The sequence below is a fragment of the Monodelphis domestica genome, chromosome 8 (assembly GCF_027887165.1).
Source record: "Monodelphis domestica isolate mMonDom1 chromosome 8, mMonDom1.pri, whole genome shotgun sequence".
NCBI classification, from domain to species: Eukaryota; Metazoa; Chordata; class Mammalia; order Didelphimorphia; family Didelphidae; genus Monodelphis; species Monodelphis domestica.
This window is the reverse complement of record NC_077234.1, coordinates 34,915,580-34,942,278: the sequence shown is the minus strand read 5'-3', so window position 1 is coordinate 34,942,278 and position 26,699 is coordinate 34,915,580. Positions and strand designations below refer to the sequence as shown.

The 26,699-nt window shown below is 40.6% G+C and overlaps 1 long non-coding RNA gene across 2 annotated transcripts in view; it reads right to left on the bottom strand.

The window, feature by feature from the left end:
* The window catches only part of LOC103097338 (uncharacterized), a 60,987-nt gene that overhangs the window by 16,235 nt on the left and 18,053 nt on the right, over nt 1–26,699 (bottom strand). The window contains exons 2-3 of one of the 2 annotated variants that reach the window (XR_001624366.2): nt 23,655–23,780; nt 22,512–22,829 (exon numbers count right to left, since the gene is read on the bottom strand). The exons of the other annotated variant lie outside the window; for it this stretch is intronic. This is a non-coding gene — a long non-coding RNA (uncharacterized LOC103097338). Of the gene's footprint in view, nt 1–22,511; nt 22,830–23,654; nt 23,781–26,699 lie in introns of those variants that run through there. 2 annotated transcript variants of the gene reach the window in all.

The window sequence follows — 26,699 nt, the reverse complement described above, 5'->3', positions numbered from 1 at the left end:
TATTGGCTTTGGAGTCAGGAAGAATTGAGGTCAGATCCCACCTCTGACGCTGAATTAGCTGTGTGACCCTGGACGAGTAACTTAACATCCTAAAGCCTCTGTTTCCTCACCTGTAACACGAGGGTTTGGGCCAGATGGTCTTTCGGGTCCCTTCCAGACCTCAATTTATGACCCTGTTTTCCTATGACAGAAAGATCTCCAGGGTCTGCTCAAACTCCAAGATCTTTGAGAGGAGGAATCATTTCATGCATATATTCATATCCATAATGACTAGCACAGTGCCTGGTGTGTCGTTTATTATTGTTCAGTCATTTTCAGTCGTGTCTGACTCTTCAAGACCCCATTTGGGGTTTTCTTGGCAAAGATACTAGAGTGGTTGGTCATTTCCTTCTCCAGCTCAGTTTGCAGAGGAGGAACTGAGGCAAGTGGAGTTAAGTGACTTGCCCAGGGTCACACAGCTAGGAAGTGTCTAAGATCAGATTTGAAATCAGAAAGATGAGTCTTCCTAGCTTCAAACCCAGCACTCAGTAGCCACTGTGCCACCTGCTGCCCCCCCGGCACATTTAACAAATACATTTGATGACACATTACATTAAATTGAATTGAATTAAGGTCCACAATTAGGCAGGAGTTTAGAGGTTTAGGGGTTGGAGTTCAAGAGTCATCTGGGGGAATGACTTCCACCGAAAGTGCCATGAGGTGTAAAGGTGAAAGGCTGTCTTCCAATATTTGAAAGGCTGCCATGTGGAGGAGGCATTGGCCGTGGAAAGCTTGACCTCAAAGGGCAAAATCAGAGGCAGTGGGTAAAAGCTACAAAGGCAATTGGGACTTTGGGGTAAGGGAAAACATTCTAGCAATTCAAGCCATTTAGCAGTGGAATGGGGGGATAGTGGCTTCCCCCTCCCCACAGCCTTCCAGAAAATCCGGATGCCCACTTGTCAAGTAGATTGAGAAGGGAGTCTTGGGCAGGTGAGAGCTGGCCCAGGTGCCCTCTGACATCCCCTTCATGCCTATGGTTCTATGAAGACCAAATTCTTTTATTTTTCCCTGTCCTGTACAATTTCTATCCGATAGTTTCTCAAACCCTCCTGGCTTCATCTGACTAATGCACTGGATGACTTCCATTGATTCCAATAATATCTTTTGTAAAAAACCTTACCTTCTATTTTAGATCAATACTATGTATGACTCTAAGGCAGAAGAGTGGTAAGGGCTGGACAATGGGGGTTAAGTGACGTACCCAGGATCACACAGCTAGGAAGTGTCTGAGGTCAGATTTGAACCTAGGACCTCCCCTCTCTAGGCTTACTTCTCCATCCAATGAGCCATCCAGCTTCCCCGTAATATCATAAGGGAGCTTCATCTTCTGTGACACTGGAATTTCCATCTTAATTCATCTTAGGTTGGACTGGAAATGGCATCCATTGAGATCCTTTTGTTTTTCTGAACATCATCTTCTAGGACATGGACAAAAAGTTTTGGGAAATGTCTCCCTGTTGACTAGCTGAAGGGATGTGCCACAGAGGGGATACTGAGCCGCTGCCTCTCCACGGTGCATGTCATCGAATATTGTGTCATTATGACATATGAGTGAGAGATGCTCTGTCTCAGTTCAACTTTCGAGGTTTCATTTTTCTCTTCCTGCCAAATGCTTTTGAAAAATCAACAAGTAATAAAAAAAAAAAGGAATTATATTCTCACCTCTCAGTGCGACACTAACGATTAGTCTGTGATTGATCCCCCCACCATCATCATTTCTCACATTTTCACTGATTCATGCAAAGAAGATTCTCATCAAGATGCGATCACGAGGTGAAAGCAGATGGATTGGTGACTCTTCCAAACGTCCCAGCTTTTGTCATGGACGCCACATCCTTCCAGTTGTCAACTCAGTGTTATCATGCATTCCTCATTCTCTCTTCCCAACACATCTCACTGGTTTCCATACCTTGTCATGTCTGTCTCTACAACATCTCTCCCATCTCCCATCCCTTTCTCTCTACCCACACAACCATCAGAGCAGTAAATTCTCACCACTTCTGACAGGCACTAATGCCTCCTAACTAGCCTCCCTGCTCCTGGTTTCGCCCCCTCTCTAATCTATCTTACATCTGCCTGCTAAAATTATTTTCCCAAAGCGGAGTTGCTCACTATATTACTCCCCTAATCAAGTACCTCTCATCCCTCCTTACCCTCTCCAGGAAAAAATAAAAATTCTTCTATTTGGTTCTTAAAACCCTTCTCACCCTCTCCACCACCTTCTTTCCCATCTCTATAGTCCTGCCAAAAATATTCTTCCTGCTATACCTGCTTGACCTCCTTCATGTAGCTGGCTATCAGGAAATGGCATAATAGATTTAGAAATGGAAGGGATATTAGAAGCTATCAAGTCCAATCTTCCCATTTTGCCTATGAGGAAACTGAGGCACAAAAATTAAATCACTTGGCCCAGAGTCATACATCTGATAAGTGCCTAAGGTGGGACATGAACCCAGTTCTTCTTGAGTCTAAGTCCAGTGCCTTATTCACTAAGTCATGCTGCCTCTCTCCAAAATTGTTGTATTATCCTAAAGAATTCTGATTCATGGATTGACTAATGAGAATCGGTGCAATGAAGGTATTTCTCTAGTGAAATCATTTGATTTATCCTTTTTTCCAAAGTTGCACAGCAAGTAACTAAGTAATGGAATACCTCAAAGGACCAATTTTGCATCTGTTGACACACTAGGGTGTTAAATAGCCAAAAGAAAATCACACATGCACATGCATGCACAAATACATTCATATATGTTAGCATCTTCAGGGGCATGCTATTTCTTATTCTACCAGAGTTGTTATTTTCTTCTCTTTCATTCATTTCTGGAGGCTAAAACCAGAATGCCCCTAGTGATTTCTTAACAAGTTGTAAGCTGTGAGGAGTCAAAAAAGCTTTTCCCCATGGATCTCCTTTCCCAGACGGGTTTTACCATAAAGGAGGCATCTCTATAGAAAACTGACCGTGAGTAGCAGATTTATAGGAACTCAAATGTCCCTCAGCTCTCCCCAAGACCAATCAATACTCACCTAGACTGACCTTACCTGCTACAGAGATATGTAGTCCAACAAGAAAATGGCAAGACTTTGTCGGGTACTGGGGGGAGAGAAGGGGGTGCTGCCTTTTCTAAAAGCATCTCCAGAAACTATTCAGAAAGATGCATGTATGTAACACTCTGCCTTCTAGCCAAAGAATCCCTTATTTTTAAAAAATTCTGTGCCTCCAAGCCTACCTGCATAATATTGGCAAGGGAAGGAGACCCATTGTGGTTGGAAAATTATTTACAGATTCTATTGTTTATTTTCCAAAAGATACCATTTTGAAGATGTTCTTGCTGAAGGTTTCAGCAAAATCCATCTTCTTTCCATCCAGTGCTTTTATACAGAAACTCCCTTCTTTTCTTGTTTATTATGAAGAGCTGAACCAATGAGATGCTCTCTAACTGTCAGATTTCTATCTGCCCTTGCTATCAATTTGGAATGATGGGTTGTTGGGGACATGAAAGTCAGAAATCTTTCTAGCATTATGTAGCATAAGGGGAGGATCATGTAAGTTATAGCTACATGGGGTCAGTCTACCAAGATAGTAGGCATTTGTGCCCTTATTTTTTCTCTTTCAAGATAGAAAAAGAATAGCTATGACTATAAAAGAGAATACAGTGTATTAGCTCTGGATGAACGCTTATTAAAATCTTCTGCTGGAGGGAGTCATTAGAGGTTAGGAGTCAAAGTGTTGGGTCAATGAGTTTCTAAGTGAGTGCTCTCTCTCTCTCTTTCTCTCTCTCTCCCTCCCTCCCCTCTTTTTCTCTCTCTCACCTTTCTCCCTCCTTCCTCTCTTATTTCTCTCTGTGTGTCTCTCTTTCTCTCTCCCCCTTTCTCTCCCTCTCTTCTCTCTCTCTCTCTCTCTCTCTCTCTCTCTCTCTCTCTCTCTCTCTCTCTCTCTCTCTCTCTCTCTCTCTCTCTTTCTTTCTCTTTCTTTCTCTCTCTCTCCTTTCTCTCTGTCTCTCCCTATCTCTGTCTTTCTATCTGTCTCTCTCTCTATTAACACTTCACAGTTTGGGACAGTCATAAAAGGAGGCTGAATTTGGAGTCAGAAAAGCTTGCTTGAAATCCAGGTTGTGCTATTTATTTCTAGGCGACCTTGGGGCAACTCCCTGAATTCCTTTGGCCTGGTGATTCATAGGTAAAATAAGAAGGTTAGACTACCATTCTAAATTCAACAAAGACTGCTAGTTTCTTAAAGCAGCAATTGTCCCACTTTTGCCTTTGTCTCCCCAGCCCCTAGCATTATGCCTGGCAGTTTTGTTATTGATGTTCAGTTGTGTCTGACTCTTGTGACCCAATGTGCCATGCTGTCAATGGGGTTTTCTTGTCAAATATACCAGAATGATTTGCCATTTCCTTATTCAGTGGATCAAGGAAAATAGAAGTTGTGACCTGCCCAGAGACACATAGAGTATCCAAAACCAGATCTGAACTTTAGTCTTTCCAATTCTAGATCCAGCGCTCTATCCACTGAGCCATGTAGGAGTAGATAGTCAGCATTTAATAAATGCCTATTGAGTGATCAATTGATATTGCCTTCTTTCCTTATCTAGCATTCCATTCCTGTGACTTCTATCCCTAAGGTAGACCATTAGTTCCTACTCACAAACTCACAGAACTTCAGAAATGGAAAGGATTTTAGAAATATAATTTCAATAGTACTTATATAGGACTTAAAGGTTTGAAAAACATTTTACAGATATTAACTCACTGATTTTCACAACCAACCTGGGAAAGAGGTACTATTACTATCCCCATTTTGCAGACAAGAAAACTAAAGCAAATCCAATAAAATCAAGTTTAATAAGAATGAATGCAAAGTCTTAACACATGAGCTTTAAAAAATCAATTTTTTTAAAAAAATCAATTTCAAAAATAGAGAAGGAAACGAGACCTTTATCAAGAGGTGTTAAGTAACCCAAAAAGATATAAATCTAACCAAAGAAGGTGAGAACTAAAGAATGGACAGTCTTGGACAAAATCTAACCAAAGAAGGTGAGAACTAAAGAATGGGCAGTCCTGGAGAAAAGCATCTGCTATGACTGGTAGACGTGAAAATTTAAAGGAGGTGACACAAAAGAAAAAGGTCTTAAATAGAGGGGGGAAAGACTGAAGATTTCATTAGGATTCAGACATTCAAATGAGTTCTGAGAGGGGAGTCATCAGGCTTGGAGTGAAGGATGGAGGAGCGACTGGAAGACCAACACCCAGACTTCTTTTAGACTGTTACCATTGGTGAGTGAAAAGCTGACTTAGTGACCCCACCTTTCTAGAGGCGTGAAGCATCCAGGAAAGGCCCAACTTCTTGAGACTCTCTTCCCCTGGCTGGGAGTTAGAAATTCTAACTGGTATAAGAAGAAGCCAGAGTTTTCTCTCTCTCTCTCATTCCTTAATATCTTCCTTCTATTGTAAATATCGTAAATAAACTACCATAAATTCCATTTACTTTAGTAATTCATTTTGGGATTTAGAAATTAAATCCCTGGTGACCACATAATTAATATATTTCAGAGTCCAACCACAATTTAATTTTAACAATACCTAATTTTTGCCACACTGTTTTCCAATTTCCCCAGCAGTTTTTGTCAAATAGTGAGTTCTTATCCCAAACAAAGACAGCTGGCCACCTCCAAAGAAAGAATTGATGGAGTCAGAATGCAGATGAAAGCATACAGCTTTTCAATTGTTTATTTTGGGTTGACATTTGGGGATTTTGGTTCTATAAGATTACTCACTTGCAAAAATTAACAATATGGAAACGTTTTACACAATAATACATGTATAACCCAGATCAAATTGGCTGCCAGCACCAGGAGGGGAAAAGGAAGAGAGGGAAGAAGATAAGTTCAATCATATAACTTAGGAAACTTATTTAGAATTTTGTTATAGCATGTAATTGGTAAATATATATATACATATATACATATATATATATATATATAAACAAATATAGAGAAGGTAGTTTAGACCAAAGGTGACAAATACATTGGTCCACCAACACCTCTCTATAGCCCAAATAATATTAAAATATAATTGGGAGATATTTAACAAAATATATAAAAAGCAGTAAAACATAGATAATGTCAATATATGGTTTTCTACACCAACATGCTTTCTGAAGGGATCCTTGTGTACAGTTTAGTGGTCCCCATTACTATTTGAGTTTGACACCATTGGTTTAGACAACTGGTTTAGTTTAGAGAAGTTGATTTGTCTAAAAAAGATGATAGACTCACAAGTCTCATATATCCTCACACTAATCAATAGACACTTTCTGATGCATTGACCATTAAGCCTATGAAGCATTATAGTCATGTGGAACAGTGAAAAGAGGGATGGACCAGCAGTGAGGAGAACCAGACACTGTCATTGATCTTTAAACAAATCACCTAATCTTGCCCAGCTTCATATTGCATCATAGGATGTACATAAAAATGCTCAGAATACCTGAACTGCCTTCCTCAATACTGAACATTTCTCCAACCAAATAATAATAATAATAAACTTCAGAATTTGGAAATTCCAATTCCAGAAAATGGAAATAATTATTCCTGGCCTGACTGCCTCACAGAGAGGGCAGTTGGAAGGCACCAAGGAGACAAAGTATGTGAATGAGCTTCACAGACTAAGAGTCTAAGACATACAGGAGACATATAAAAGAAGAGAAAGTGGGCTACATTTTCCTTTCCAGTTCCTTAATCCACCCCCCTCAGATGGATAAGTGCCATCGCAAATATGCATGTTCTTCTCCAGCTGTATTGTAGACTTAGAGACTGATGAGTGATCAAGGGGGCTTGCATCCAATTTGACCCCAAAGGGAGCAGCCTTTGATAGTCATGAAGCATTTATTAAATACCTGCTGTGAGCCAGGGACTGGGCTAAGTGAAGGGAATATGAGGAAAGACAAAAGATGATCCTTGGGAAGACAAGTGGCAATGACTCTGTTCCAACGAGCTACAGATGGGATAAAAGGAGATGGACATCAGAGGGAAGGCTTGGGAAAGGCTTCCTATACAAGGTAAGATTTGAGCCAGGCCTTGAAAGAAGCCAAGGAAGCCAGAGGCAGGAATGAAGAAGAAGAGCATTCCAAGCACAGAGGATAGCCAGAGAAAATGTGATTTGGAAGATCAACTATCTAGTGCAAGACACAGCAAGGAAGCATCATTTGATCACAGAGTGATTTGGGGGAAGAAGGATGGAAAGGGTGAGGAGACAGGAAAAATGAGGGGGGAACAGAGGGATGAGCAGGGAGGAAATCATGTTCAGACACCCCAGAGTGGGTTTTAGACTGGATCCTGGAGTTCCTGGAGTTTATTAAGTGGAGGGATGCCCCAGTCAGAGTTGCCTGCAATCACCGACTCCCTCCAGACTCTCCAAATCTCAGGGATGGAAGGGACCTCAGCAGCCAAGACGTGGTCTGGCTGACATGTGAACAACCTAATGGACAAGGGGTCACTCAGCCTTGGAAGAGCCCCTGATGCCCATCGGGCTGCCTATTCCACCTGTGAACAGCACTATGTTGGGGAATCATGGCTTATTGCAGTCTCTGAACTGCCTCCCCCCTCATGCTGCCCTCCGGCCTCAAGAAGAATAATCAAGCAAGCCATAAGCTTTATGAAGCCTTACAAGGTGCCAAGGGGCCAAGACTTTGGAGAGACCAAGAAGGGCAAAAACACAAAAACAGTCTCTGCCCACAATGAGCTTACATACAAATGAGGAAGACAACACTTAAATAAACAGGAATGCATATGACATATTTAGAGTAGGAAAAAGGTAACCTGAGAAGGGAAGGGCCAAGGGGACTGAGGGGAATGAGGTCTCCAAAAAGTGGCATTTGAAATAAATAGCAAAGGGGTGGTTAGGTGGCTCTCTGCATAGATGGTCAAGCTGGAAAATCCTCGGTTCAAATTTGGCTTCAGACACTTCCTGTGTGACTCTGGGCAAGTCACTGCTTAGCCCTTAGCACTCTTCTGCCTTGGAACCCACACAATATCAATTCTAAGACCGAAGGTAAGAGTTTTGTTTCTTTTTAATGAATATTTTAAAAAGCCTAGGATACCAAGGAGTGTCAGTGAGGAAAAGGAATATTCTAGGCATGAGACACATCAGGGCCCAACCATGCAGATGAGAGATGGATGGTTGGGTGAGAAGAACCACAAGTAATTCAATATGTCTAGACAGTAGAGTGGCTTGAGGGGAGTCATATGCAAGAAGACCAGAAAGGAAGGAAGTAGCCAGGTGGGAAAGAGCTGGTCATGCAAAATACACAATATTTTTGATATCAGAGACACAGCGAACTATTGGGTTTGGAGAGGGAGCACGAGGGATGTGAGGATTGCATGACCAGACCTTTGGTGTCTAGATAGAGGCTGTATTGGAGTCAGGGATGACTTACAGGAGGGAACCCAAGTGGAGAGCTATTGTAATGGTCCAGGCAAGAGTTGATAGTGGCCATAACTAAGGCAAGACCAATTTGAATGGAGAAAGGGGAAGTTATGTGAGGGAGGGGGGACTTACTCATTCTAGATCTCAGTAGTCTTGTATACTAGTGGGAGATCAAAAGGAACCAAAGTTTTCACAGATATTTGAGAGAGAGGGAACAGATAACACCAATTCTCTCCCCCTCCCCCCCAGACAGAGCTGTTTGAACAATGGAGTCAGATCTGACTAGAGCTGAAGGATAAGAGAAAATCCCCTTCGGTCTCTTTCTTCTTTAGTTGATGTATTTGTAATCCCCCTTATAGTACATTGAAGATGTCTGAGTCTTCAGTAAAGTAAAAATAGCTATTTATTGGATAAGGGGTTAGGGTATAAATGAGGAGAGAGGAAACAGGAAGTCCCGGACTTATCCCCCTCCTATAGATGTCTTCAGGGGCTTGAGGCACAAGTCTGGGGACTAAGTCCCAGACTATCTTAATGTCTTTGAAGATTAGTTTTGAATGAGTCTTTTGAAGGATAGGCTATTGTCTTCCCTGAAGGAAAAAAGTCTCTATCCCATCACTGTAACACAGATGAATGGTCTGGATCTTTTCCTGCACAACAAGAGATTTAGTAGATGGTAGCTTTGTAGGCTCAGTGAAGATTTTGCTCCTTCCCTCTTCAGTTCAGAGAGAAAAGAACCAGCAGCCTCTAACTGCTCCTCCTTTTTTCAGCTGGAATGTTCCATTCCCATTCCCCAATGGCAGCAGAGTTCTATCTCATTTTTTTTTTTCATGAGGTAGCTTTGAAAAATCCAATCTTTTCATTCTTTTTAGCATTTCTCTCTTCCACTCTTGTTAGGATGGAGAGACGTACACGTCGTCTCTTCCATCACAGTGTAAGTTCCCTGAGGGCCTGCCTCAACATGGTGCCTGGGACACCGCAAGCATTTAATATAGGTTGGTTGACTGACTACAGGAATTGGGTCTTCATGGGAGTTGCCGCAGGACCTGGCTAAAACCTACTGCAAACTGCCCTCTCAGACCCATCCCTTAACAGGCAAATTAGGGAACCAAAGGCAAAACTATAACCGTCTCCACCCAGGAAGGTGCTGGGAGGGGGGTCTCGCCCGGCCTTAGGATAGTCTGAAGAACCAGGTACCAGAAGAAAGGGGCAGAGGACCCGCAGAGGAGCCTGGCACAGAGGAACCCAGAAGACCCATCTCTCCTAGCGCCCAACTCTTCAGGAACTGAACTCTCAATTCGGACCCCATAAGGCCAGCAGATCCCAAGGCATCTGGGGGGCTTCTGAAACGCAGCTTCTTTGCTGTTCTACTTCTCCAATGAAATAGGGACTCAAAGGTGTACACAATTGCTTGGCCCAAAGATCCATTTCTAACTCATTTATGGGAGTTGGCCTTGAGCCCACTGCTTATGAATGCACATAAACACACCTTTTATTACCCAATAATGCTTTCCCTTTTGCAACTTTTTATAGGCCATAAAAAATTGGGGTTTGTACTTCACTTTCTTTTTCTAGCACAAGGAAGCATAGACACGGGGCCTTCCAAATGGCGCCTTCGCTTTCTTACTCCTTCAACCAAGAGCATCTGTCAAGGGGGCGTTTGAAGCTTCACCATCAGCAACTCAAGATATTAATTTTGCTCCGCTCAAATGGGCTCGCCAGTCAGCCTGGGTGGCGGCATTCCCCTTTACGATCCCTTCTTCCCTCTCTCGTCAGCAGATGCAATGCAGCAAAAATCTATTGCAGCTCTGAGTACCTCCGGAATGGTTCCCCCCCAGAGTGTCTCCAACCCAGAGGGCCAGCACTTCCGGAGGCTGCCTTGGAAATGGGGTTTTCCAGCAAAGTATAAGTGCCTTGGCCTCTTGCCTCTGGTTCTCTGGCAGAACCTCCCCCATCAGACCTTCCCTCATCCTCCCAGTTGTTAGTGATTCCTGCCTCCCCCAAAATTCCTTTGTATTTATTTTGCATCTGTTATGAGGCTCAGGGCAGAGCTAATAAATATTTGACCCAGGTGCCATGAAAATCTGAGTTCCGATCCAATTTCCAACACATACTATGTGACCTTAAGTCACTTAACGGTGGGACAGCTGGGCAATATAATGGATTAAATGGCAAGCCTGAAGTGGGAGGACCTGGGTTCAAATCTCACCTCAGATACTTCCTAGCTGTGTGATCTTGGGCAAGTCACTTAATTCCAGTTGCCTAACACTTACCATTCTTTCATCTCAGAATCAATAGACAGAAAATAAAGGTTTCACTTTTTTTAAGGCACTTAACTAGTACCGCAGGCAAAATTTGCAGAGAAATTACTCATCTGCATCGATCAAGGGAATTTCTTCAATCAAGAATCCTCTAGAACAAAGAAATCACAGGTTGAAACCCTATAGCCCTGTATTTTCTTTCTATTTATCTAAGTATTTAAAGTATTTAAGTATATCTATTTATTTAAGTATTTTCCCCAAGTAGAATGTAAGCTCACTGAGGGTAAGGACTTACCAATTTTATAGACCATAAAAAAATTAGGGTTTGTGCTTTATTTCTTTATTTTCTTTTCCCAGCAAAAGGAAACACAGACACTCAGCCTTCCAAAGCACCTCAAAAAGCACCTGATGTGGTCTGACGATCTTTGAATACCAGACAGAGTTTATATTTGAACCTGGAGATTATAAGGAGCCATAAGAGTTTATTGAATGGGGCAGATACCAGGAAGGGGCTAGATACTTCTGGGAGGATTAGAAGTTCAATTTTCATTCTGGTCCTTTTTTTTAGGGAAGAAAGCCTACCTTATAGGGCAGTCTGGGTGTTCAGGTTATCTCCAAGTTGGAAAAAGCGGAAGGAGAAGTCAACCAAATCAGCCTTCTTCCAAATGAGGGTTCCATTATCAGCAATGCAAGGTTCCAAGACAAGCCCAAGGAATCCATGATGAAAAAGGCTCTCCACTCCCATAGTAGAAACTGACAGAGTCTGAATGCAGATTGAAGCTCGCTATTCTTCACTTTATTTCCTCCATGAATTTTTCTCTAGTATAAATGATACCTGTCTTCTTTCACAACCCAACGAACATGGAAATATTCATCCTATGATAGCACATGTGCAACATATATTACTTGCTCTCTTGGGGGAAAGGGAGAGGTAGAAAGGAAGGAGAAAACATGGGTCACAAAATGTCAGAAAATGATTATTAAAAATTCCACCAATATGTAAAAAAATAAAAATAAAAACAAAATGGAGGTCCTAGGAATAAAACAAAATGGAGGTCCTAGGAATAAAACAAAATGGAGGTCCTAGGAATAAAACAAAATGGAGGTCCTAGGAATAAAACAAAATGGAGGTTCTAGGAATAACTCACCAATAGGAAAAGGGGACTAATGGGCAGAGGAAGATGGCGAAAAACCCACAGTTCTCTAACATCATCCCAAAGGGGCACAGGAGGAAAAAGTATCAGAATTAGAGGTAGAAGACACTTCAAAGATGAGGAAAGAAGCCCAGAGGGATCTGGTTCTCTCCTTGTTCTCAGACCCAAAGATTAGTCAGCCAGTCAGCCAAAGAGCATTTATTAAATGCCTACTATGTTCCAGGAACTCTGCTAAGTGCTGGAGATACAAAGAAGGAAAAAAACGAGGTATTCCAAGAAGTCAGCCCGTAATTGTTAAATACCTTCTCTAGACCCAGCTCCAAAAATACAAATCCAATAAACAAAGCGATCTGGGTCTCTTAACTCCCAGTTCACTGCTTTTTCTCATCCTAATACATTTCCTCTTGGAAGAATTTACCCAATTAGAAGTTCAAAACTGGAAAGGATATAGTCAGTGTAAGGAAAGCATTTATTAAATGCTGCCTAAGCCTCAGTCCCTGAGAGACCAAAAAAGGGACAAAAGCAGGGGATAGCGTTTCCGAATATCCTGTGCTGATGGCAGAGAGGAGACACAGAGAAGGAGGGAAGATGGGAGCCCTGAAGGATGCCAGGAAAGCTCTTGGCACAGACAGGGTTTAAGCTTAGTCTTGAAGGAAGAAGGCAGGAGGCAGAGAAGTGGAGGGAAAATGTTGCAAGCATGGAGGACAGCCAGTGACCACCAGAGAAGGGATAAAGGAAGCACCAACTGAACTAGTTTCAATTTTAGATGGAGGCAAAGAGAGGCTTCTTGAGGAAGGTCAGAACTAAGCTGAGTCCTGAAGAGGTTAAGAATGTCCCACTGAAACCCCCTGGTTTGTCCCAATAGCCATGACTTGATCCTGTCGCTTCTTTATTGTAAAAACTGGTTCCTTAATGCCTCTGGGATAAAAAAAAAAGCAGCAAAATGGCTCAGTGGATGGACCAAAAGGCAAGAAAGCCTGATTTCAAACCCTGCCTTGACTGTGTGGCCTTGGGCAAGTCACTTTCCCAGCTCATTTTCCTCAAATAGGGATAAGAATAGCATCTATATCACAGGGTTGTTGTGAGAATCAAGCAAGATGAAATTTATAAAATGTTTTACAAGCCCTTAAGTTATATAATAATTAGCTATTATAAATAATAATATGAATACTGATCACTATCAATAATAGCTAGCATTTATGTAGTACTTTAAAGTTTGTAAAGAATTTTATGAATATCTCATTTAATCATCACAACAACCCTTTTCCTCATGTCTTCTACTAAAGTTACATACAATTAAATATTTTTTTCCTTTTCTGCAGTAATATAAGTTTAATATTATATATACAATATATATATATATACTTGCTATAATATCAATACATACCCCAAAGCTTTAAACTGTGGGAACCTGCCATTAATTGATAAAAAAATGTTATAGGACTATGACTAATGTTTGTGTCTGATTCCAGGAAATAGGATAAAAATAAGGAGCACAGACTTAACCTGAATAGTGCCAAAAGAGCACACAGGAAATACTAATGTGGACTCAATGTTGCAACGCTTGACATACATTAATTCGTAGGACTTCCTTGTATCTGCACCCTTTGTGAAGTACTCATACAAGTACCAAAATTTGACTATCATGCTGGCTCCCTATATCCTTGAGAATGAAAAAAGTCAGACCAGGGAATGACTCTTCCCTATCAAAATAGAATTCTAGTTCCTTTCCTTCTTATAGTATGGCAGCTTCCTGTAGTCTTGGCTGCAACTGGGTAAGTGAAATATTACTGCATTCTGTCCTACAGATTTGTGGGATAGAAATTACTTTAAATTGAACCTGTACAAGGTCCCATTATGAATTTATTCTTGCTTATTCAACATTTTATATACATAGATTTTGGTATTTTGATTCTGATTTTGAATTTTATTTTTTCTTTCTCCCAAAAGTTTAACTTTCTTCCATATTTTTCCCTTTACATATTTTTTGTTTTTTGTTTTGTTTTTGAAATCTTTTAATAACTGACTCATACACCCCCATAACTCAACAATGCATCCTGAGTTGAACTGGATTTTTTTTTAACATCCACTTCAAGGGGGGATTGTATTTTAATAAAAATCCAAGATTTTGAAAATTTTTCGTGTTTGAGAAAGATCTTCAAGGAAGAAGCTTGCTAATTCCCAAATCCAGAGAATGAACTGTTGCAGAAAGATGCCAGAAAACCTACATTATTACATCAAGATCAAGAATGAACCTTGGGGTGTGGTTGATTGAACTGAAGGATGCTTGAACATTTATTTTGAATGTACACTCTTATGCCAAAGGGGACTGACCCCTAATTGACTTTTGTAAATGCACCCAGCAAAACATTGGTTCTCTCTCTCTCTCTCTCTCTCTCTCACTCTCTCTCTCTCTCTCTCTCTCTCTCTCTCTCTCTCCTACTCCCCCCTTACCTTTAACTATTGTAATTTCATAGCTCCTTTGTTTACAAGACCCATCGGGGAGAGACTAGTCTTCCTTGGGCCTCAGGGGACATTGTGAATTTTAGAACTATTCCACCCTAATCAGACCATTCTTTAGAAGATCTGATTTAGCTACTTCTTGATCAATAACAGCGGAGATGCTTGGAATAACAGAATCAGGTCTTCCACATTCTCCACCCTACTCAGTTTAACAAGATTTTGAAAGGTCTGCATCTAACTCAAGATTTAATTATCTGAGGAGATGGCCTTCAACGCACATATGCAAAAAAAAAGGACAGACCTCTGGGCTGTCCTAAGTCCTCATTGGTACAGATGAGACGCAGAAAAGTGATGTAAAAACATCCATATAAGGCACGTCAGTTTCTGCCTCTTTCTCTTTCCCTGGAGAGATGACTCTGGCTGGCAGCATGCTAAGTGTTCCGACATCTTGGAGTGTTGGATGGTGAGTTTTCCCTGGAGCTGATTTCAGGTTCAGGCATCTTAGCTAAGCCTCTTTGGAGGTCAAGCTGATTCTTTCCTCCTTCACACTCAAACCCTTACTTTCTAGATCTCCTATCTTCCTGCCTGGTATTAACCTGTTCTTTCCTCCTTCTTCTTAAAATCTTCTCTGCTATATGAATTAAATCACCATAAAATTTGGCAGCTAACTTAGATATTTTATTATTTGGGATTCACCCTTTACAGCCCATTCCTTACAGGTACATTCTCCTTGAACCTTAAGGAATCTTTTCAAGCATAACTCTTCCTCTCCCATGTGCATGCGCCTTCCTCTATCCCTTCCTCTTACTACTGTAAGAAAACAAGGACTGTAGCATTTTTGTGCCTAGCACAGAGCCTTACCTTCCACAGGCTTTTTCTGAATATTTGTGGAGCTAAATTGTCATCTATTTAGCTATCTAAATCTCCTGAAGATCTATTTTTATTTTCAGCTTTTTTCCCCTTTATATTTCCAGTCTTGCTTTTAGTCACGTGAGATGAGCATGAGAATAACAAAGAAATCAATCCCTAGCAACAGAGGGAAAAAAATCTGAGCACCTCTGAGAAGACCACATTGAAATCTTACCTGTTTCTTACTGTGCAGCCTTTGGCCAGCCCCTCATACTTTCTGTCTCACCTCTGTCCTTCTGATGATGGATATAATCATCTTCAGATGGGCACATTAAAGGTTAATTAGAGTTTAAAGCTTTCCTAGTGCTTGGAATATGGAGGTGGTTATACAAATGTTAGGGCTCATTATAGATTCAGATAAGATTCCTTGATTCACCTGAATTTTTTTTCTCCCAACTCCAATCCCTTGGTATTTTGTAAGCTCTTGCAATGTGCAATATTTCAAATAAAAATGAACAGCTCCAATAACAGAGGAAAGGCTACAAGCAGCATTTAGAGAATCGTTATGGTGCCGCTGGAGACAAATCTGCCATTAGGGTGGGTAGAGTTCCAGATTTGTGTCAAACAATGACTCCCTTTACTTTGGGTGATTTGGGGTGGTCAGCTCCAGGCCATGGAATTCCCAAGACAGGTTCATTCTGGTGATGCCTCCTGCGTCCCACAGTGCCCTTCCATCAGGGATGCTGGAGTGGTTTTCAATGGGGTTCAAGCTCATGGCCCCAAAGAGCTGTCCCAGCCATAGCTCCAGGACCCAGGGTGAACACATGTCGTGCCTGCTCCATACAGTCATCAGGGCCAAATGTCTTCTCATCATCTTCTCCAGATCTTGCAGGGCAATGAGGATGAAGCAAATTTGATTCCATTTAATGAATTAAGATTCCAGTCCAGCACAAGAAGATGCACTAAATGTCACTTCTTATAGCATGTATTATTCTCTCAGGAAAAGGGGGTTGGGCTTCTTAGCATGTCCATGCTTAGGAACTACGGGACACACTCTGAACCCCCAAATGAGATCCAGGGGTCCCTGGGGAGTTTCTAACAGTAACAACTTCAAGAAGAAGTCTGCCATGTCTACAATGCACCGTCATTTAATCCCAAATTTCCCTCAAAGCACTACTCTACTACTCAGATGCTACTCCTGCTCAAGGCCATTCCAATTCCCACCCCCACCTCCCCCTCCTCTGCCCTTTTTCCTCTGTCTCTGTTTTTTTTTTCTTTTCTGTCTCTGTCTTTCTCTGACTTTGTGTCTCTGCTGTCTTTCTCTTTTTGCATTTCTTTGTCTCTTTCTCTGTTTCTTCATCTTACTGTCTCTCACGTTCTGTCTTTCTGTCTCTTTCTCCCTCTCTCCATCTCCCCCTCCTCTGCCCTTTTTCTTCTGTCTCTTGTTTTTTCTTTCTTTTCTGTCTCTCTTTCTCTGGATTTGTGTGTCTGCTGTCTTTCTCTTTTTGCATTTCTCTTTGTCTCTGTCTCTTTCTGATTCTCTCACTCTCTATCTCTGTCTCTGTCTCTCTCTCTCTCTCTGTCTCCCCCTCCTCTGCCCTTTTTCTTCTGTCTCTTGTTGTTTCTTTCTTTTCTGTCTCTGTCTTTCTCTATCTCTGCTGTCTTTCTCTTTTTGCATTTCTCTTTGTCTCTTTCTCTTTCTTTCTTCATCTTACTCTTTCTCTCACTCTGTCTCTGTTTCTCTCCCTCTCCTACCCTCTGTCTTTCTCTCTGTCTCTCTGTTTTTCTTTCTTTTCTGTCTTTCTTTTTGTGTCTTTCTTTTTGCGTTTCTCTTTATCTCTTTCTGATTCTTCATCTTACTCTGTCTCTCTGTTTCTTTGTCTCTCTCTCTGTCTCTGTCTCTCTGTCTCTGTCTCTCTCTGTGTGTTACTTTTCAATTATTTATCTGTATACAAAGTGTATTTCTATTTCCTTTCTCCAGTAGAAAACAAGGTCTTTAAGGAAAGCGATTACTTCACTTTTGTCTTCAAATTTCCAGTTGTCAAGTATAACACCTTACATTAATGTTTGTCAAGTGGAACTGAATTGAGGGAACTTTTCCAGATAATTAGAAGTCTAAAATTAGACTAGACTGGTTCTGAAGTCAGCTAGGCATCCCAGTAGGTAGACATAGGGCTTAAAGTCAGGAAGATCCAAGTTAAAACACTGACTTAGACATCTGAGAAGTGAACCTGGGCAAGTCATGTCCCCTTTCTGTGCCTTTGTTTCCTCATTTGTAAAATAAGGGCATGGGACTCAATGACTCCTACGGTCCCTCCCAATCTATAACCCTGAAGATCTTTTTTCCCACTTTTTTTATTAGTTACTTAGTAACCACTGCCACCAACCAAAAGCATTTACATAAACAAATACAATTAAGTACAAAACCACAAACTCCACATTGTTTACAATTTGTTTAAAATATGTAAATTATATGTGTGTGCTAATATAAACATCCTCTGCTTTGGAGTTCCCTTTGGATTTGTTTTACTTTGATCCTTTTTTCTCTTCATTTTGTGGCCTTTTTAAACACAATCATGGTATATATTATTCTTACTCTTTTCATCTCTTATTTTCATCCCTTATTTTCTTTATATTTCCAACTCTAATAACATAATACAATCCATTATATTCAAATATCGCAATCTATTCAGTCATTTCTCCTAATCATGGCATTTGAGCAATTTCCAGTTATTCTGTCATTACAAAGCTTCCATGAATATTTTCGCACATACAGGGCTTTTTACCCTCTCAGTAATGCCCTGAGTAATCTTAGTAATGGGATCCCTAGGTCAATGAGCATAGACAATTTTATATCTCCTACTATATATTTCAGTCTTGTTTCGTGTGTAGTTTCTCCAGCTATGTATCATTTAATTTTTCTAACTTTCTATTCATTTTCTTAACTTTTCTTATTTATTTTTTGGTTAGATTTATCTAGTTCTAAGAAAGGAAAATTAAATACCTTCACTATTATTATTTTATCTGTTTCCATCTGCATCTCACTTAGTTTTTCTTTTAATAATCTGGATACTGTAACATTTGGTGCACACAGATCCAATACTGATGATTCTTCATTATTCATGGTACTCCCTAACGTAATATAACTACCCTGTTCGCCCCTTCCAAGTATGTACATTTTGTCCTCAGTTCTTTCAGAGATCATGACTACTACCCTTGCCTGAAGAGGCAGCTCCCAAATCCCTTCTTTCCTAATCCCAGGAGTTCCTATCCCTCCCCCTCCTGACATATGCCAGGAACTGATAACATCTCAGCCCTAGGAGTTCCTGTTCACTCCCTCCACCCCAGGAATTCCTATGCACTCCCTCTACCACAAAAGTGTATAAAAAGCCTTCAAGCCTCAGACTCAGGGCCAGCCATTTTTTGTGCTATGCCCAAACTGCAGTTTGTGAATAAATCCCTCCTGTGTGTTACATTGTTGGTTATTGTTTCATCTTTGGGATCAGTAACTGGGTACTTCATGACTTCTCTGGTTCAGCTGAACCATTATATTCTATTCCAGTTACCTTCACTTCATGTGTGTCTCTCATTTTCAGTGTGTTTCTTATACATTGTCAAGTTCTGATTTTTGATCCTTTCTGCTCTCCATTTTCTTTCCATGGATAAATTTATTCTATTTATATTCACTGTTATAGTTCCAGCTGTGCATCTCTATGGACTCTGTTCCTCCTCACTGTCTCCCTCTCCCTTTCTTTCCACCCCTATCCCTCCTCCTCCCGTGTCAAATTTCCTTTGACCAATATCCTTCAAATTCACACTCCTTTCCCCAAATTGTCCCTTATCCTCTCCCCTCACCCTCCTAGCTCCAAACTGGCCCACCTTTCCAAAGGTCTCTCCCTTATCCTTTTCCCCTTGGCTTTTCATTCTTATTCTATCCATTTTCTCAAAAATCTCTTCCTTATCCCCATAACCATGGCATCCTACTTCCTGATATAAATTTTATTCTAAAAATCTCTCCCCTATATTTTCCTGAGTCCCTCCCCTATACTCTCACCTTACCCCCCCACACCCCTTATTACATACACCCCTCTGGGTATTCCTCCCTTCCTTCCCTTTACTTATCCCTTTGTCCTTCTTTCTCTTAACCCATTCTTTCTTATTTCCTCAGTCACCCAAGGGGACTCCCAATCCCTGTCTTATGCCATCTCCCTTCCCTCTTGTTTCTCTGCACATTAAGATTTTTATCTTTATACTTCCTTAAGTAGTTCTTTTTTATCCTGGGTCTGATAAAATTAAGGTTCTAGTACTCCCGTCCCTCCACCCCTTCCTCCCCTTCATTGTATTTCATTCATTCATTCTTCCTCCATATGAGATAAGCATTCTACCCTACCTTCTCCTGGTCTATTCCACTAACATTTTGGCTCATTCCATTCCATTCACCTCAACCTCAAGTCTTCCATTAATATATTCCCCTTCAGAATATCCAGGCAATGATACCATTCCTAGGGGCCATTAATGACATTTTCCCATATAAGAAAAAACAGTTTGATCTTTTGGGTTGCTTATGATTAGTCTTTCATTATTACCTTTATGTGTTTTTTATAGGTCAAATTTTCTGCTGAGTTCTGGGTTTTTCTGCAGGAATAGCTGAAACTCCTTTAGTTTATTAAATATCCATTTTTACCTTTTTATAATTAGGCTCATCTTTGCTGGGTATTATTCTTGGTTGTAAGCCTAGTTCTTTTGCTCTACAAAATGCTGTGTTCCATTTCATACATTCTTTTAATGTTGTAGCTGCAAAGACTTCTGTTATTCTGATTGTAACTCCACCATATTTTTTTTTTGCTTATAGTATTTTCTCCTTAACCTGGAAGCTAAAGAACTTAGAAATGATGTTCCAGTGCATTTTTATCTTTGGGTCTCTTTAAAGTGGTGATCAGTGGATTTTTTTTTATATTTCTATTTTATCTTCTGATTCTAAAATTTTGGCGCAGTTTTTCTTGACAATTTCTTGGGTGCCTAACTTTTTTTTTTAATCATAACTTTCCAGAAGTCTAACTATTCTTTTTTTTCTAAACCCTTACCTTCTGTCTTGGAATCAATAATGTGTATTGGCTCCATGGCAGAAAAGTGGTAAGGGCTAGGCAATGGGAGTCAAGTGACTTGCCCAGGGTCACACAGCTGGGAAGTATCTAAGGCTAGATTTGAACCTAGGCCTGGCTCTCAATCCACTGAGCTACCCAGCTGCCCCCAGTCCAACTATTCTTACATTGTCTCTCCTTGATCTATTTTCCAGGTCATTTGTTTTTATGATAAGATGTTTCATATTTTCTTGAATTCTTTCATTCTTTTGATTTTGTTTCATAATTTTTTTTCTTAAAAAAGTATTAGCTTCCCCATGTCCAAATCTAGTTCTTGATACATTATTTTCTCCTATGAGTTTCTGGATCTCTTTTTCCATTAGGTTGGTCTTCCTTTTATAATTTTCTTGCTTTTCTTGTATTACTCTTATTTTTTTCTAATTTTTCCTCAACCTCTCTCATTTGTTGTTGTTGGGTTTTTTTTTTTTTTTGAGATCTTTTTAAAGTTCTTCCAAAGGTTCTTTTTGAGTTTGTGGTCATTTATTGTATTTCTTTGTTGTTTTTAGATGTTTTTACTTCACTGTGCTCTGAGTTTAAGTCAACGTTTTCTCTGATCCCATAAAAGCTATCAATAGTTGGGTTCTTTCTCTTCTGTTAGGTCATTTTTATTTTTATTTTTTATTTTAGTGGCCAGGTCAATAAACTTAATGATTGGCTTTTTGCTAGAGCCCCAGGGTTCCTACTGTTTTGGGATCTGTTCCTCAGATTTCAGAATTTTTTTATATGTTTATTTTTTCCTGGGTCCCATTTAGTTATTACAGCTTTTATAGTCCAGGGTCAGTTGTACTTCCAGTCTTCCACTCATTCCCCAGTCCATGATTGACCTCAGATGCTCTGACCAGAGCCCATGGACAGTTCTGCCACTGCAACTTCAAGCAGCCAATCTGCCTCCCCCTGTGGCAGCAATCAGGGGCTCAACTCTCCTGGGAGTAGCCACAGTTAATGGGCCCCAAACTCTAAGCACCCATACTCACCAGTGTGTATTCCTTACTCCTCGCCTACTGTCCAAGATAGAGCAGATTTCTAGTCCATGTTCCTGGATCCCCAAAGTCCCTCCCTTGTTAGCTATGAGGTACCTGTAGACTCTGTAGTGTCCCCTCCTTCAATCCCCAGCTATGGGGCAAGAGGGGGTCTCCAGGGCTGAGGCCACAATGGACACAGCTACTCCAGGGCCCTCTGCCTTCTAATTCTAGTGGTATCTCAGTGATGAGAGCATTGGAGATCAGCATACAAAGAAACATCGCTAATCCTACCCCAAGGGCTACCATCTTGATTTCAGTGTTTGCTCTGTTCCTATCTCCAGGGCCTACAGTGTTAGGATGGAGGCCAGGGAAGTCAGAAATCTTCCTCCCTAGTTATCCCTCATTATTCAACATTACTCCTGACTCCTGTCTATTTTTGCCAATTTTAGCACTGATTCTGTGGAGTTATTTTTGGTTGTGTGTTAGGGGTATTCAGAGGACAAAGGAATCCTCAAGCCCTATTTCACCATCTTCCCACAATTGGTCCTGAAGGTCATCAAGAAAAAAGTGAATGTATTCTGCTGTAGATGGATTCTTGGTCAAGTGTAGGTTGGCAATTGGCCTACTTTCCAACTTTGAGTCTGTAAATCCCCAAATTGAAAAATCAACCAATTAATAAACATTTATTAAACACCTATTCTGTGCCAAGCACTGTGCTAAGTGCTAAGAAAGTGACTCTGCCTTTAGTTTTTTTTATTTCTACCCAAGGCCCCATGCAAACTCAGTCACATTGTGTGTGTGTGTGTGTGTGTGTGTGTGTGTGTGTGTATTCTCTCTTTAAGATGTGTATACCCATGTTAAGACATGAATATCCCATGGGATATCTAAAAATGGCTGGAAGGCAGCATAAACAAATATCTCTGGCATGTGGCCCAACTCTCTCCAAGGGAGACTGAGATTCCTGCTTTGAAGGGAACAGCAGAAAGGCTGTGACTAAGCATTCTTTTCTAGTTATAGTCTCCAACAGGGGTGCCAAACAAGAAAGTTACCTATCTTCTTTAAATATTGCTTGTCTAGGAATGCAGTATATTCAAAGCAAAAGCTGCTTCTCCAGTGGTTAGCCCTTGGCTTTAAAGGAAGAGGGTAGTCCTTAGTTTACATGTACCAACCTGACCCCTTCCCACCAAATGCCCAGATTACACAAAAGACCATCACAAAAAGTGAATAGCAAATAAGTCCATTTATCCAAGCAATCAGTAAACAGAAACTGGACAAGTTCTACAGATTAGAATATACCAGATAATGCACAAGAGTGAATAGAATTTAGATGGAAGTGTGGTTGAGATTCCCCTTTCTTTGTGCTTTCCAATGCTTGGCAGTGCCTGGTTTCCTTCAAGGGATAGCTAAAATCCCACCTCTATAAGAATCTTTTCTGATCTTCCTTCATGACAGTAACCTTTGTTGTGATTATTTCCAATTCATCCATCTTGTTTGTACAGAATTGTTTGCATATTGTCTCCTCTATTAAGATGTGGGCTCCTTAAAAGAAATGAGTAGGATTCTGGTTTTTGTTTATTTTAGTTTGGTGTTTTTCTTTCTTTTTATCACCAGTGCTTTGGATAGTACTTGACATGGGCATTGTGTCCCCAGAAACTCAGGCAAATTATTATCAGGGAAACTCTCTTGCTCCCTTACATCCTCGTGACTCTGAGCCTAAAAACATCCAATGACCCCTTTAGGGTCCTGAGATGATTGTCCTCCTTTGATCATCCTCTAGATTTGAGATGAACAGAGAGATGCATCTCCAGGCTACACCTTGATCCTATCAGGCTACATCTCAGACATCTGTTTGTTCCTTAAAACTAAGGAATCTTTATGTCCCCAAGCAGATGATCACCCCACCTCACCAAATGCCTGGGTGACTAACACTCTCTGTTGTAAAAAGTACAAAAACCCCAGAACTGATGTCATCTGGGGGAACAGCTTTTCCATTGATGCTCTCCTCCCAGGGAACTGCTCCCCATCTTGCTGTCCCACCTTTCTATCCTCCTGGCCATTCTCAATATTACTTCCTAAATTAATAAATTTCTCTTTTTGTTTTTAAGCTAAGTTTTGGAGACTTGCATTCTTGCAAAAGGTATCCTTCCTGAACCCCAGGGGTGCACCTCTTCACCCCCATAACAGTACCCAGCAAACAGTAGGTGTTTCATAAATGCTTTTTTACTTTACTTGGTACATAACAGGTATTTAATAAATGCCCATTAAACGGCTGGTGATAACAATTTTTAACCAAAAGAGGGAGAAGGAATGAAGGGAGGAATGAGCTGGACTGAGGCTGGAAGCTTAAAAACAGCCAGTGTTTACCTGAGTATCTCTTCTGTGGAGAGTAATGAAGAACTAAGGAGATCTTAGCATCTTCTACGTCATTCCTTACTGCTGCCTTCTCTAAGAGATCTCTCCTTTTCCACTCCACCCCAACAGATCATCTTCCTGAGGAATTTAAATCCAGTTAACAGGAGCCCCACATGCCAGGCTCTGGAGCTGTCCAGCCTTTCCAACTTGGTTCTCTCATACAACAGATTCTCTGAGGAAGAGGGAACACAGCCACAGAATCCTAGGATGGACCTCTCCAAGTACATTAGTTTGGCATCCAGACATTCAATGCATTGAGTAATAGAAGACTCATACTTGCCTTTGTAGATTTACTGACTAATGACAACAGTAATAATGATAGCTAATAAACATGTGAGGTGGATGAAGAACTTTACACATATTATCTCATCTTATTAGACTGTTACATAATTTCTTCACCTTGTTCAAGTACCTTTGGGAAGGGTAGGTCTTTTACTTTTTTTCCCCAATCTGCAACTTTCTCTCTTTCTATGATGGGCTGTGAAGATTGGATTTGGCTCTCCCCTGATTGTAACAATGAAGGTACTTAGCTCTTCCTTGATTGTGAAGATTAAATTGTAATCCCCTGTCTATTTTTTAGATTTAATCCCAAAAAATGTAAGCACAGTACTTAAAGTTGAGTGGGAAGATCTGCCCATGTTAGATCTAATCACCAAAGGTGTAAATATCCCACTTAATCATGAAGTGGGAGGTCTATGACCCATGTGTGCAATAGTGGGTAACAAATTAGAATTGACTAACTTCTTTCTTGGCAGTCCTAGAGCAGAGCATCAGCTGTGATTGGTAGACATGGAATTAGGGGAAGTGACGCAAGAGAAAAGGTCTTTAAAAGAGAGACAGGAACCTGAACGAGGTTGTTGGTTGTTGTTCTTCTGGGAGTTTGAAAGAGACACACTTGGAGTGGAGCCTCCTGTAAGAAGGCATAGAGGCGAAAGATAAAAAACAAAGACCAGTTCTTGCTTCCAAGAAGCTTCCAGTCTAATAGGGGGACACAATGTATATTTCCATTTTGAGACAGGGTCTGTATTGGTCTCTCTGAACTCTCTTCCTGCCCTATTCCTGACATGCATCAAAACTACATCCCCATACTGGGTACCTTCATCCTGACCTTCCCTCCCCACCTATATACTTTTCAGCTCCCTTTCATGCTGTCTTCTCCAATTAGAATGCAAATTCCTAGAGTCAGAGCTAGAGAGAGAAGATCCTGGGTTCAAATCTGGCCTCAGATACTTACCAGCTGTGTGACCTTGGGCAACTCACTTACCCTTGTTTGTCTCAGTTCCCTCATCTATAAAATGAGTTAGAGAAGGAAATGGCAAACCACTACAATAACTTTGCTAAGAAAACCCCAAATGGGGGTCATGAATTCAGGCAAGACTGAAACAATTGAACAACAACCTAATTTTACCATTTCAATGTTTAAAGGAAGAGGGTAGTCCTTTCAATGTTGCCTAATTCTCCTCTCAAGCTAGAGGCTCATTTTTCAGATGAGGAAACTGAGTTCCAGAGGAAGTTCCAGTGACTTTCCATAAAGTGCCAGAGGCAGGATTTGAACTTGGTTCTTTTGATTACAGAATCAAGCTCTTTTGTATAAATGGAGATTTTGAACCTTTGGACTTCATTCCCTAGAAGTCCCTTAGTATTTCCCAAAATTCCATTTTCCTGCATCCCCACATTTTTGCATGGTTGTATTTAAGTGGCAGTAACTCCTCCCATGTTCTCTCTTAGACCTGCAACCAGGCTGAAGTCAGGCAATTTGTTTAGTTATTATTAATAAAATTTTAATAAAATATAATAGTTATTGATTATTAATTTTAAAACCCACATTTTGGCAACCACAAAGGGATTACAAATTCTCAAAAATTTTTGAGCAGATAGCCTTACTGTAAAGATAGTAAGTTTGCCCCGTTGCTGCCCACCATAAGGGTCCAGTGGTAGGGTATGCCTGTGCTCCTGCCCTGCCCTACTGCCTGTCGATGCCTGCTCTTTCTCCTGTCCATCTGCTTGGCCAGCATTCCTCACCACTCTCTACCCAGCTTGGAGCCTCCTCCTCTTGTGGAGACCAGACCCACCACAAGAGCCTGCCAATCCCAGCCATTTTTTTCCACAGAAGGTGACATATAAAAATCTTTCCACCCCAATCCCTTTCCACACTCCACATGTGTGTTTCTTGCCTGCCATAGCCATTTTTTCAACATGGAGAAAAGAACCCCACACCTTCTAATTTTCCAGCATTTTTTTAAAGCCTATCCTGGACTCCTAGTTTAGAAGGCTGTTACTAAAGGTTTTTCACAGTGAGAGCAGTTAGTTCCAAATCAGTAGATTTAAAGACATGTTTTGGAGAATAAGCCTGTTTTTCCCCCTTCTATCTCTTGACGCAAAACATCAAGGAGAAGCATTTTTTCTCTCATATACAAATATGCTATTGTTTTCCCTCAAAGTTTTGTTTCTTTCTGTTTACTCTTTAAACAAACCCCATTCAGCCTCTTTCAGGAAAATTGCTATTACTAAGCATGCTCGAAACTCTGAAACAGCAGTTTGAGTTGGTAGAGCTAAAAAGGGCAGTTTGGGTCTGCTTAATTTTTTTCCTGAGACTTTTTATTTTCATTGGAGATTTCCCACATTATTTCCTTCTCCTCAAGAATATGCCACAAGCTAGGCTCCTTATGCTACAAACCAACCTGAAATATTTTGACAAAGTTCTAAAAGTCCTAACTGCTCTCAACATGCAGAGTGGAGATTCTGCCTGTGCTTCTATGAGGAAATTCAGAGCTCTGACAAACAAAATCTAAATGGATAATAAATATTGGAGGAGACGGAAACTTTAAAAGAGATATGAGAGCTTACTGCTAACATTTTTTGTTTATTCTCCTCCTATAATAGTGAATAAGTATATTGGGATAGGTGAAAAGGATTTTGCCTGCACTGCCTGTCTACACCTTCTCATTGGTTTATATTATTGTATTTACTAATTGCTTTAAGGTTTAAATTTTTTTA